Source organism: Somniosus microcephalus, chromosome 2 (assembly GCF_052327205.1).
Source record: "Somniosus microcephalus isolate GS21.2 chromosome 2, FLI_Smic_1.0, whole genome shotgun sequence".
NCBI classification, from domain to species: Eukaryota; Metazoa; Chordata; class Chondrichthyes; order Squaliformes; family Somniosidae; genus Somniosus; species Somniosus microcephalus.
In genome coordinates, this window is record NC_140988.1 from 360035150 (window position 1) to 360047971 (window position 12822).

Sequence of the window (12822 nt, forward strand, 5' to 3'; positions counted from 1 at the left end):
GCAACCGCAGTTGTCAGAGGTACCTCTCTTGCTTACTCTCACAGAGTGAGACGATACTTACAATCACAGTTGTCAGAGGTACCTCTCTTACTTTACTCTCATAGAGTGAGACGGTACTTGTAACCGCAGTTGTCAGAGGTACCTCTCTTGCTTTACTCTCACAGGGTGAGATGGTACTTGCAACCGCAGTTGTCAGAGGTACCTCTCTTGCTCACTCTTGCAGAGTGAGACGGTACTTGCAACAATTTTGTTCAGGTAATTTGTTGTCAGAGGTGTGCTTAGCACTACTTGCAACTGGAGTTGTCAGAGGTATGCTTTAGACTTTTACTCCCAAGTTAACGCACTACTTGCAACTCATACCACACCCATACTTCCGTGCGTTTCATCTGAACCCCAAGACCGCTTGACTTATCGATTCAAACCTTTTAGTTCTTTGATTCCGAAGGGGACGCTGGACACGAGACGGTGTTGCCTTGCCCTAACTGTATGTGGTATTTAAAAGTACTCACATTTTTGGCTCAGCTTCACTCACCCGTGCCTCCCGTCCATGTGAAAATCCTGTTCGTGACGCCAATTGTTGTGGAGTATTTTAAACCAACACTCGACACAAGGTTTTTGGATCAATAATCAAGTTGTCTTTATTACACCAGTGGGGAGAATCTGCTCTGTCTTAGCCAGACTTCTCCAAATTGTTACAGCAAACACTACATTTTTATACATTACAATACACATGTCCAGCTCATGCAAAATTCATTCCTGCCACCTGATTGGACCTTGGCCCGCATGCATCTTCACTGATTGGTTGCCTATGCCGTGTTACATTAAAGTACCGCCTTTATTATCGGAAAAGTATATGTCCATTATCCCTCAAGCTGTTGTTGCAACTATGACATTGTTTATGCCAGATGGGGTCTCACCAACATTGTACTTCTGACTCATTGTTCTGCTTCCCTGCCTCTCTAGGCCTCTTTACTTCCAACTCATTGTTTTACTTTCCTGCCAGAACAGAACTTACATCCTCTAGGCCTCTTATGGTCCAACATCCATCTGTTTGCAATTGTCCCTAAGTGACACAGAATGCAGTCGTTAATCATTCTAACACTACTGCAAAATTAACATGTCATTCTTAGGTTATCTCAACTGCCAGTTCAGCAATTTAGAAAAAGCTTACTACTGCAAAGGCCTATTAGATTATTGTCTTTATTAAACCATTCAGTGAAACTGCCAGCGATGTCAGTTTAACTCTTTCCCCACTGCAGGATAGATTCAGAACAGATCTAGCAGCTCAAAACTTGGCATCCATGAAGCGCTGTGGGCCATCAACAGCAGCAGAATTGTACTCCACCACAATCTTTAACCTCATGGCCTGGCATATCCCTCACTCTACCATTACCACCAAGCCAGGGGACCAACCCTGCTTCAACAACGAGTGTAGAAGAGCATGCCAGGAGCAGCACCAAGCGTACCTAAAAATGAGGTGCCAACCCGGGGAAGCTGCAACACAGGACTATATGCATGCTAAAAAGCTGAAACAGCATGCTATAGACAGGGCTAAGCGATCCCACAATCAACGGATCAGATCAAAACTCTGCAGTCCTGCCACATCCAGTCGTGAATGGTGGTGGACCATTAAACAACTAACGGGAGAAGGAGGCTCCAAGAATATCTCCATCCTCAACGATGGTGGAGCCCAGTACGTGAGTGCAAAAGACAAGGCTGAAGCGTTTGCAACCAACTTCAGCCAAAAGTGCCGAGTGGAAGATCCATATCGGCCTACTCCCGAGTTCCCCAGCATCACAGAAGCCAGTCTTCAGCCAATTCGATTCACTCCACGTGATATCAAGAAACGGCTGAGCGCACTATATATAGTAAACGCTATGGGCCCCGACAACATCCCGGCTATCGTGCTGAAGACTTGTGCTCCAGAACTAGCCGCGCCTCTAGCCAAGCTGTTTCAGTACAGCTACAACACTGGCATCTATCCGACAATTTGGAAAACTGCCCAGGTATGTCCTGTCCACAAAAAGCAGGACAAATCCAACCCGGCCAATTACCGCCCCATCAGTCTACTCTCAATCATCAGCAAAGTGATGGAAGGTGTCATCGACAGTGCTATCAAGCAGCACTTACTCACCAATAACCTGCTCACTGATGCCTAGTTTGGGTTCCGCCAAGATCACTTGGCTCCCGACCTCATTACAGCCTTGGTCCAAACATGGACAAAGGAGCTGAATTCCAGAGGTAAGATGAGAGTGACTGCCCTTGACATCAAGGCAGCATTTGACCAAGTGTGGCATCAAGGAACCCTAGTAAAACTAAAGTCAATGGGAATCAGGGGGAAAACGCTCCACTGGCTGGAGTCATACCTAGCACAAAGGAAGATGGTTGTGGTGGTTGAAGGTCAATCATCACAGCCCTAGGACATCGCTGCAGGAGCTCCTCAGGGCAGTGTCCTGGGCCCAACCATCTTCAGCTGCTTCATCAATGACCTTCCCTCCAACATAAGGTCAGAAATGGGGATGTTCGCTGATGATTGCAGTGTTCAGCACCATTCACAACTCCACAGATAATGAAGCAGTCCATGCCCGCAAGCAACAAGACCTGGACGACGTTCAGGCTTGGGCTGATAAGTGGCAGGTAACATTTGCACCACAGAAGTGCCAGGCAATGACTATCTCCAACAAGCGAGAGTCTAACCACCTCCCCATGACAATCAATGGAATTACCATCGCCAAATCCACCACTATCAACATCCTGGGGGTCACCATTAACCAGAAACTTAACTGGACCAGCCACATAAATACTGTGGCAACAAGAGCAGGTCCGAGGCTAGGTATTCTGCGGCGAGTGTCTCACCTCCTGACTCCCCAAAGCCTTTCCACCATCTACAAGGCACAAGTAAGGAGTGTGATGGAATACTCTCCACTTGCCTGGATGAGTGCAGCTCCGACAACACTCAAGAAGCTCGACACCATCCAGGACAAAGCAGCCCAATTGATTGGTACCCCATCCACCACCTTAAACATTCACTCCCTCCACCACCGGCGTACCATGGCTGCAGTGTGTACCATCTACAAGATGCACTGTAGTAACTCGCCAAGGCTTCTTCGGCAGCACCTCCCAAACCCGCAACCTCTTCCACCTAGAAGGACAAGGGCAGCAGGCGCATGGGAACACCACTACCTCCAAGTTCCCCTCCAAGTCACACACCATCCTGACTTAGAAGTATATCGCCGATCCTTCATCGTTGCTGGGTCTAAATCCTGGAACTCCCTACCTAACAGCACTGTGGGAGTACCTTCACCACACGGACTGCAGCGGTTCAAGTAAGCGGCTCACCACCACCTTCTCAAGGGCAACTAGGGATGTGCAATAAATGCTGGCATTGCCAGTGACGCCCTGATCCCATAAACGAATAAAAAAATATATATATAATTTGTGAAATACAGCAAATGGAGCCCCTGCAATGGAGTTTTCAAAGATTCTCATGGGACAAGTCTTTGTTGCTCCTTCCAGATAGCAATGTCTTGTCCATCTCACTAGGCTGAGACATAGCGGTATAAAGTGATATATTTCATGCCCGTTTTTCAATTACCAATTTGCCTCTTTACCAATATAGCAGTGGGATGGACTGCACCCAATCTGTGTTGGCTTTCGTCGCTCTGCTAAATACTTGGAGTCCATTTTTTAGGCATCTCGGACCATTCCATGAGAAGTAATTAAAAACACAAATCTACTACTGTTGTAATAATTAAAAATGGAAGACTTGTATTTATACAGCACCTTTCAAGACCTCATGACATCCCAAAGCAATTTTACAAAAATGAAGCACTTTTGCGGTGTTGTCACTGTTGTAATGTAGGGTACGCTGAGGGACAAATATTAGCGTGGACACCAGGGAGAACATAAGAAATAGAAGCAGGAGTAGGCCATTCGGCCCTTTGAGCCCGCTCCGCCATTCAATGAGATCATGGCTGATCACAGAATCCCCACAGTGCAGATAGAGGCCATTTCGGCCCATCGAGCCTGCACCGACACATACCCCACCCTATCCCACGTATTTAATCCCCTAACACTAAGGGTCAATTTATCATAGCCAAATCAACCTAACCCGCACATCTTTGGACTGTGGGAGGAAACCGGAGCACCTGGAGGAAACCCACGCAGACACAGGGAGAATGTGCAAACTCCACACAGACAGTCACCCGAGGCCAGATTTGAACCCAGGTCCCTGGTGCTGTGAGGCAACAGTGCTAACCACTATGCCACCGTGCCACCGTGATCTTCTGTATCAACTCCATTCACCGGCCCTATCGACATATCCCTTGATGCCCTTACTAGTCAGAAATCTATCAACTTCTGTTTTGAATATACCCAATGACTGAGCCTCCACAGCCCTCTTGGGTAGAGAATTCCAAAGATTTCCCACCCTCTGTGTGAAGAAATGTCTTCTCATCTCAGTCCTGAATGGCCTACCCTTTATCCTGAGGCTGTGGCCCCTTATTCTAGAATCCCCAGCCAAGGGAAACATTCTCCCAGCATCCATCCTATCAAGCCCTGTAATAATTTTGTATGCTTCAATGAGATCCCCTCTCATTCTTCTGAATTGAAGAGAATACAGGCCTAGTTTACTCAATCTCTTCTCATACGACAGTCCCGCCATCCCAGGAATCAATCTTGTGAACCTTCGTTGCACTCCCTCTATGGCAAGTATATCCTTCCTTAGGTAAGGAGACCAAAGTTGTACACAGTACTCCAGGTGTGGTCTCACCAGGGCCCTATATAATTGGAGTAAGACTTCTTTACTCCTGTACTCAAATTCTCTTGTAATGAAGGCCAGCATAACATTTGCCTTCCTAATGGCTTGCTGGACCTGCACATTCACTTTCAGTGACTCATGTACAAGAACACCCAGGTCCCTTTGAGCATCTGCATTCCCCAATCTTTCAGCATTTAGGAAACACTCTGCCTTTCTGTTTTTTCTATCAAAGTGGATAACTTCACATTTATCCACATTATATTCCATCTGCCATGTTCTCGCCCACTCACTGAGCCTGTCGAGATCCCCTTGAAGCCTCTTCACATCCTCTTCGCAACTTCCACTGCCACCTAGCTTTGTATCATCAGGAAATTTGGAAAAGTTACATTTAGTCCCCTCATCCAAATCATTGATATAGAATGTGAATAGCTGGGGCCCAAGCACCGATCCTTGCGGTACCCGACTAGTCACAGCCTGCCATCCTGAAAAAGACCTGTTTATCCCTACTCTTTGTTTTCTGTCTGTTAACCAATTCGCAATCCATGCTAGTATATTAACCCCAATTCCATGTGCCCTAATTTTGTTCACCAACCTCTTGTGTGGGACCTTATCGAAGGCCTTCTGAAAATCCAGATACACCACATCTACCGGTTCCCCTTTGTCTACTCCACTAGTTACATCCTCAAAGAACTCCAATAGGTTAGAACTGCGCTGCTCTTCTTCAAAATAGTGCCTTGGGATCTTTTACATCCACTTGAGAGGAAAGACGGGGCCTCGGTTTAATGCAGCATCTGAAAAATGGCACCTCTGAGAGTGCAGCACTCCCTCAGTACTGCATTGGAGTGTCAGCCTAGATTAATGTGCTCAATTCTCTGGAGTGGGACTTGGATGCTACGAATAGCCAATGAGCTCTCATACTCAGGGACGGTATTAGAATAATTTATGCATAATTTACTAGTTTCAGCTGTTTTCCATGTAAATATTAATTTGATTTAAATAAATGTTGAATCCTGTTGTAATAACTAATGGAATGATCTAAACTGGAGCGTGAGGCCTCCCTCACCCTATGTTTGAAGTATTTGTGTTCACTAAGGGTTTATATATCTTCCCATTTCTCTCACATACAATGTGGTGGGAAGCTCACTGTGGAGGTCACTTGCTGAGTGTGGATCACTCATTGCTTATTACCTTGGGAAAGGCCTGAGATAACGAGCCAGTTATTGCCCTTGCAGGGTGTTACCTGATGCAGGTGAGGAAGTCACACAGGGATGTGAGAGTACAGAGAGCAGGAGAAGCAGTCCCAGCACTGTTGGATGCAGTTACTGACTGGAATGGGAAGGGCTTCTGGCTGGCTTGGTCAGCTCAATGTGTGAGATGAGACAAGAAATCTTACAACCCAATTCAGACTACTCTCCCCGTAGCCTTGCAAGTTTATTTCCCTCAAGTGCCTATCCAGTCTCCCCTTGAGAACATTGTGTGTTTCCGCTTCCACCACTTCCGTCGACATGAATTCTATTTTTAAGGACACCCAGGAGCTGTTGCACAAACTCCTCCAAGGAACTCAAGGCTCACTGAAGAGCAACCAACCGTATTGCCCTCCAAGGCGTGCTATCCTCATGCTATGCTATTGCCAACCTGGCTGAGATCGACCTGGGGACTTTTACTAAACTATCAAGGGAATACCACATATTAGCTTCACGACATTGTCTGTAGTGTGAAAAACAGGACAAGGGAGGCCTGGCAATGGAGTTTTCAAAGTCTTTCTCACTCCTTCAAGATAGTAATGTCTCTTCCATCTTACTATGTTGAGACATACGGTTATAAAGTGATAGAGTCATAACGGCACAGAAGGAGGCCATTCGGCCCATCGAATCCATGCCGGCTCTCTGTAGAGCAATCCAGTCAGTCCCATTCCCCTGCTCTATCCCCGTAGCCTTGCAACTTTATTTCCCTCAAGTGCCTATCCAGTCTCCCCTTGAGAACATTGCGTGTCTCCGCTTCCACCACTTCCGTCGGCAGCGAGTTCCAGGCCATCGCCACTCGTTGTGTAAAATGGTTTTATCTCACATCACCTCTGTATCTCTTGCCCAAAACCTTAAATCTGTGTCCCCTAGTCCTTGTACCATCAACTAGTGGGAACAGCCTTTCCCCGTCTAGCCTATCCGAACCCGTCATAATCTTGTACACCTCTATCAAATCACCCCTCAACCTCCTTTGCTCTAATGAAAACAAATCCAGCTTCTCCAGCCTGTCCTTGTAGCTAAGATCCCCCATCCCCGGAACCATTCTGGTAAATCTCCTCTGCACCCTCTCGAGGGCCTTCACATCCTTCCTAAAGTGTGGTGACCAGAACTAGACGCAATACTCCAGTTGTGGCCTAACCAGCGCATTATAAAAGTTCAGCATAACTTCTCTACTTTTGTACTCAATACCTCTATTTATGAAGCCCAAGATCCCATATGCTTTGTTAACCACTCTCTCAGTATGTCCTGCCACCTTCAGGGACCTATGCACATTAACTTCCAGGTCCCCGTGTCCTTGTACACTCTTTAAAACTGTGCTATTAGGTGTATATTGCCTCTCCCTGTTCCTTCTGCCAAAATGCATCACCTCACACTTCTCTGTATTAAATTCCATCTGCCACTTGATATATTTCGTGCCCGTTTTTTGGGCATAAAACAGCGCACATACCAATTTAGCAGTAGGACGGACTGCACCCAATCTGCGTAGGCTCTGGTTGCTCTGCTAAATACGTTGGGCTCATTTGTTTAGGCATTTCGGACCATTCCATGGGACGTAATTAAAAACACAAATCTACTAATGTTGTAATAATTAAAAAATAGAAGACTTGTATTTATATAGCACCTTTCAAAACCTCAGGACATCCCACTGGGATGGTAGGAATGACGTATGAAGAGAGATTGGGTCGATTAGGCTTATATTCACTAGAGTTTAGAAGAATGAGAGGGGCTCTCGCTGAAACTTATAAAATTCTAACAGGACTAGACAGACTAGATGCAGGAAGGATGTTCCCAGTGGCAGGGGAGTCCAGAACCAGGGGTCACAGACTAAGGATAAGGGGTAAGCCATTTAGGACTGAGATGAGGAGGAATTTCTTCACCCAGAGAGTGGTGAACCTGTGGAATTCTCGACCACTGAAGGCAGTTGAGGCCAACTTATTAAATATATTCAAGAAGGAGTTAGATATATTTCTTGAGGCTAAAGGGATCAAGGGATATGGGGAGAAAGCAGGGACAGGGTACTGAATTTGGCTGATCAGCCATGATCTCATTAAATGGCGGAGCAGGCTCGAGGGGCTGAATGGCCTACTCCTGCTCCTAGTTTCTATGTGTATGTTTCTATGTAAAGCACTTTTACAACAACGTCACACTTTTGTGGTATTGTCACTGTTGTAATGTAGGGGACTGCAGGGTTTGAAAATCCACAACCACGTTTTATTGGAGCCTTCTAAGGGCAAGGTGACCAAAATTGGATTGCCCTATACAGTTTAAAACCAACATCTTCGGCCAATGCAGTGGTCCCGAAAAGCAGGCTGGGATATCTGAATACAGGGGACTATGGCTCAGAAGCGAGCCATAGATGTCGGCCAATCGAAACAAAGTGCATTCTCAAAGGCCAATCAGGGGACTGAGTCGGGCCTGAAGCAAGGAAATCCCCGGCCAATGGGGACGACCCGGCCCAGGCTTGAATATGTGACTCACCCCTAATCGAGCTATGAGTACAGGCCATCATCACCTTAATCAACTCGGACTAGGGACAATAGTTTTGGGATCACTACAGTTAAGAGGTGGCCCAAAATAATCAAGTCCCAGGACTGGCACAATGGCACAGCAGACTTGGAGGAGCCGCTGTGCACTCAAAACAATACCCCTGCCCTCGAACTTGTAAACACCAATTTAATTGGGCGCGAAGAGGCCGAAATGGAATTGGGTATAAAATACAGAACCAAGAGATTATTAAAAAAGACCAGAAGAAAGAGCAGGAGAGCGAGTTAAGAAGCTGAGGGAGAGACGAGCTGGGGCGAACTACCATCTAAAGAACTCCAACCACGCTGATGAGAAGATCCACCATCAGGCCCCAGACTCAATCGGCATACTGAAAGTTTACTCCGCTACCAGATGGCACAACATCACCGCAAGAAACCGCACCGTATACCAACTCCCGTCCCAGGGACATCAACAAGAAGACACCAACGACCGAAGTGGCTGTGGAAGACGGCATTCACTCCCGCTATTTTGGGAGCCTTTTCCATCAAGCACAAACCAACCAACAACAGCAACAACCCAACAACCGCACTCAAAGTAGGCTGTGAGTATAATCTAAGGGCCTGCAACTGTCAGTCTAGTCTAGGTAGGAAAGTGGGTTGGTGGGATTGGACTTGGTAAAGTTAAAACAGTGTAAAACATTTTCGTTATGTCCATTCTCTCCCATATATTATTTATAGTTATAGAGTGTGTGTGTTTATTACGTTTGCGGTAGAACCAAATAAAATTGGTTGTTACCTGTTTTTTCCAAGGACTACTTGTCTCCGAGTGTCTATTTAAAGTGCATCGTTCTCCATCCAAATTCTGGAGTTAGAACCAGATAGGGGCATTAGGGCGCTTCGAACCCGCCAAACAAGGGAACAGCAGGCTAGGGAAAAAGAGAGAGGACTACAGGAGCCCTTGGGCTCAGGAGTACCCCGCAGATTAGGCATAAACTGTGCGGGTCGTCACCGTATTCTAGTCTTGCTCTATAAGCTGTTGTTCTCTATCTCCTTAGAGGGTGTTTAGTGACACCCGACCTGCAGGCTAACATAAGCTGCAAGGGTATAAAGGAGACAGAGGCCCAATACATTAACAGGCACTAAAGACCCCTGTAATTGGGCAGAGCAAAACCCCCTACAGGACGTTGAAGGATAAACATTGGCGAGGGCTCCAGAGAGAATGCCGCTGCTCTTCTACGAAATAGTGTCCTGGGAACTGTTACGTCCACTTAAGAGGGAAGACGGGGTCTCGGTTTAATACATCATCCCAAAAATGGCACCTCCGACAGTGCAGCACTCCCTCAGTACTGCACTGGAGTGTCAGCCTAGATTAATGTGCTCAATTCTCTGGAGTGGGTCTTGGATGCTGCCCAATAGCCAATGAGCTCTCCTACTCAGGGAAGATATCAGCATAATTTATGCTTACTTTACTAGTTTCAGCTATTTTCTATATAAATATGAATTTTATTTTAAATAAATGTTGAATACTGTTGTAATAATTAATGGAATAAACGAAACTGGAGAGTGAGGCCTCCCACTAGTAACCCTCACCCTATGTTTGAAGTATTTGTGTTCACTAAGGGTTTATATATCTTTCCATTTCTCTCACATACAATGTGGTGGGAAGCTCACTGTGGAGGTCACATGCTGAGTGTGCATCACTCATTGTCTATTACCTTGGGGAAGGTCTGAGATAAGAGCCAATCACTGCCCTTGCAGGGTGTTACCTGATGCAGGTGAGGAAGTCACCAGAGATGTGATTCAGGCAGTAACAGTGAGTAGGAGAAGCAGTGCCAGCACTGTGGATGCAGTTATTGACTGGAATGGGAATGGCTTCTGGCTGGCTTGGTAAGCTCAATGTGTGAGATGAGACAAGAAATCTCACAACCCAATTCAGACTACTCTCCCACCACATGAATTCTATTTTTAGGGCACCTGTTCCACAAACTCCTCCAAGGAACTCAAGGCTCATTGAAGAGCAACCAACCATAATCCCCATCTCTGGATACTGTGGTCATGACCTGTACTACCAACCGTGCTGAGATCAGGTAGCCTGGTCTGGGTGTATTTACTCTTCTTCTTCTTAGGCAGTCCCTCGGAACCGAGGATGACTTGCTTCCACATTAAAAATGAGTTCTCAGGTGACTGATGAATCCGATGCGGGACCTACAGTCTCTGTCACAGGTGGGGCAGACGGTGGTTGAATGGGTGGGGTGCTTGGGTTGACGTGCGCTCCTTGCGCTTGGCTTCCGCTTGCTCCCGACGAAGAGTCTCGAGGTGTTCGGCACCTGCCCGGATGCTTCTCCTCCACTTTGTGCGGTCTTGGGCCAGGGATTCTCAGGTGTCGGTGGGGATGTTACACTTTTTCAAGGAGGCTTTGAGGGTGTCCTTGAAGCGTTTCCTCTGCCCACCTGGGGCTCATCTTGCACGTGCTGGAGCTCCAAGTAGAGCGCTTGTTTTGGGAGTCTCGTATCGGACATGCGGACAATGTGACCCGTCCATCGGAGCTGATTGAGTGTGGTCAGAGCTTCGATGCTGGGGATGTTGGCCTGAGCAAGAACACTGACGTTGGCGCGCCTATCCTGCCAATGGATTTGCAGGATCTTGCGGAGACAGCATTGGTGGTACCTCTCCAGTGCTTTGAGGTGCCTGCTGTACATGGTCCATGTCTCTGAGGCATACAGCAGGGCAGGTATCATTGCTGCCCTGTAGACCATGAGCTTTTACTAAGTGCATTTACTAAGCTATCAAGGAGACACCACATATTAGCTTCATACACTGCACCCAATCTGCGTAGGCTCTGGTTGCTCTGCTAAATATGTTGGGCCCATTTGTTTAGGCGTTTCGGACCATTCCATGGGACGTAATTAAAAACACAAATCTACTAATGTTGTAATAATTAAAAAATAGAAGACTTGTATTTATATAGCACCTTTCAAAACCTCAGGACATCCCACTAGGTGTTATGTTCATTAATAACTAGACATTCTTATTATGAACAGCTAGCTTCTAGCTAGTCATTTATTCAGTACACGTTCTCTAGGTACAGCGTCTGTAGAGATTCAGCATGTGTACTTCTGTGTGCAGGCAGCCATCTTGACTACTGCCTTGTGGGTAGCCTAGTGCATCATGGGTAGTGTAGTCTTAAACACATACAACTAAATATACAGCTCTACGGCTCCATCTAGTGTACTACTCTAGAATGACATGTTATTGATCATTACATCCCCATTTCTTTGAGGTTAAACAAAATCAATATCAATCAATATCAATCAACTTTCAAGAAACACGATAAAGATGATATCAGTAACACTTTTGCTAGTGCTCTATAAACATAAACATTTTCACAACAGTCAATACATTTGCAATATAGTTTTTCTTTGCACTCAAAGATTAAGTCTATCAGGCTTTTTTACTTCACGTGTGGATCTTCTCAACACAGGTAAGTCTGATGTGTTTTCATGAGATTGTTCTGGTGGTGAATGACAACATTCAGTTGCGGCATTGTCATCAATCTGCTCTTGGATAGTTTCTTGTGTTTTCAGGAGGGAACGGCGGTTCCTCCTGAGAATCTGTCCTTCCTCGGTTCTAACAGTGTATGACCTTGGTGTTGTTGCCCTTTCTTTGTTTTTACTTTTGAAAAGCATTGTTTGGCAAAGTGATTCTTTCCATGACATTTTGTGCACATTTTTCCAAACGCTGGGCATTGTTTTAACTGGTGTTTGTAACCACAGCGTTTACAATTAAAAATTTCATCCTCTGATTGCTTTTCATTTCTGTTCTGCCCACGTTTCTTCCCCTTGTAGGACACAGCACCGACAGCAGCACTTACTACAATCATATCATTATTGATTTCACTGAACGTCTTTGCATGCTTTTGAGCTAGCTCGCTGGCTTGGCATATTTTCACAGCATTTTCCAATGTTAGTTCGGTTTCTCTCAACAGACGTTCCCTGACCTTTTTATCATGAATACCAAACACAATTTGGTCACGAATCATGGAAGCTTTCAGCTCAGAGAAATTACATGTCTGTGCTTTCAGTTTCAGATCGGTCACAAAGCTATCAAAAGTCTCACTTTGCTGTTGTGCCCCCCCCCTCCTCTAACCTAGTAGTCTTTTAGCAGCTGTCTAAAAACAGAGGTCACAAATTTTTTGGTCTCAGTTTCTTTTCAGCAGGGCAGGAACCGGGAGGAGCGGGAAGTCGGCGTAGGACCAAGGGGACAAGACCGGGAAGTCAGTGAAAGACCAGGGAGGTAAGACTAACTGGTAAGTACTTTCCTCAAACCTTCCTAGAAA

General features: G+C 46.0%; 2 non-coding genes across 2 annotated transcripts; both read left to right on the plus strand.

Moving 5' to 3' along the window:
* Positions 1-5889: 5889 nt before the first annotated feature.
* On the plus strand, positions 5890-6181 carry LOC147123702 (Nuclear RNase P). Its single transcript, XR_015075227.1, has one exon.
* Positions 6182-10141: 3960 nt separating this feature from the next.
* LOC147123703 (Nuclear RNase P) lies at positions 10142-10438 on the plus strand. Its single transcript, XR_015075197.1, has one exon.
* The last annotated feature ends 2384 nt before the right edge of the window (positions 10439-12822 follow it).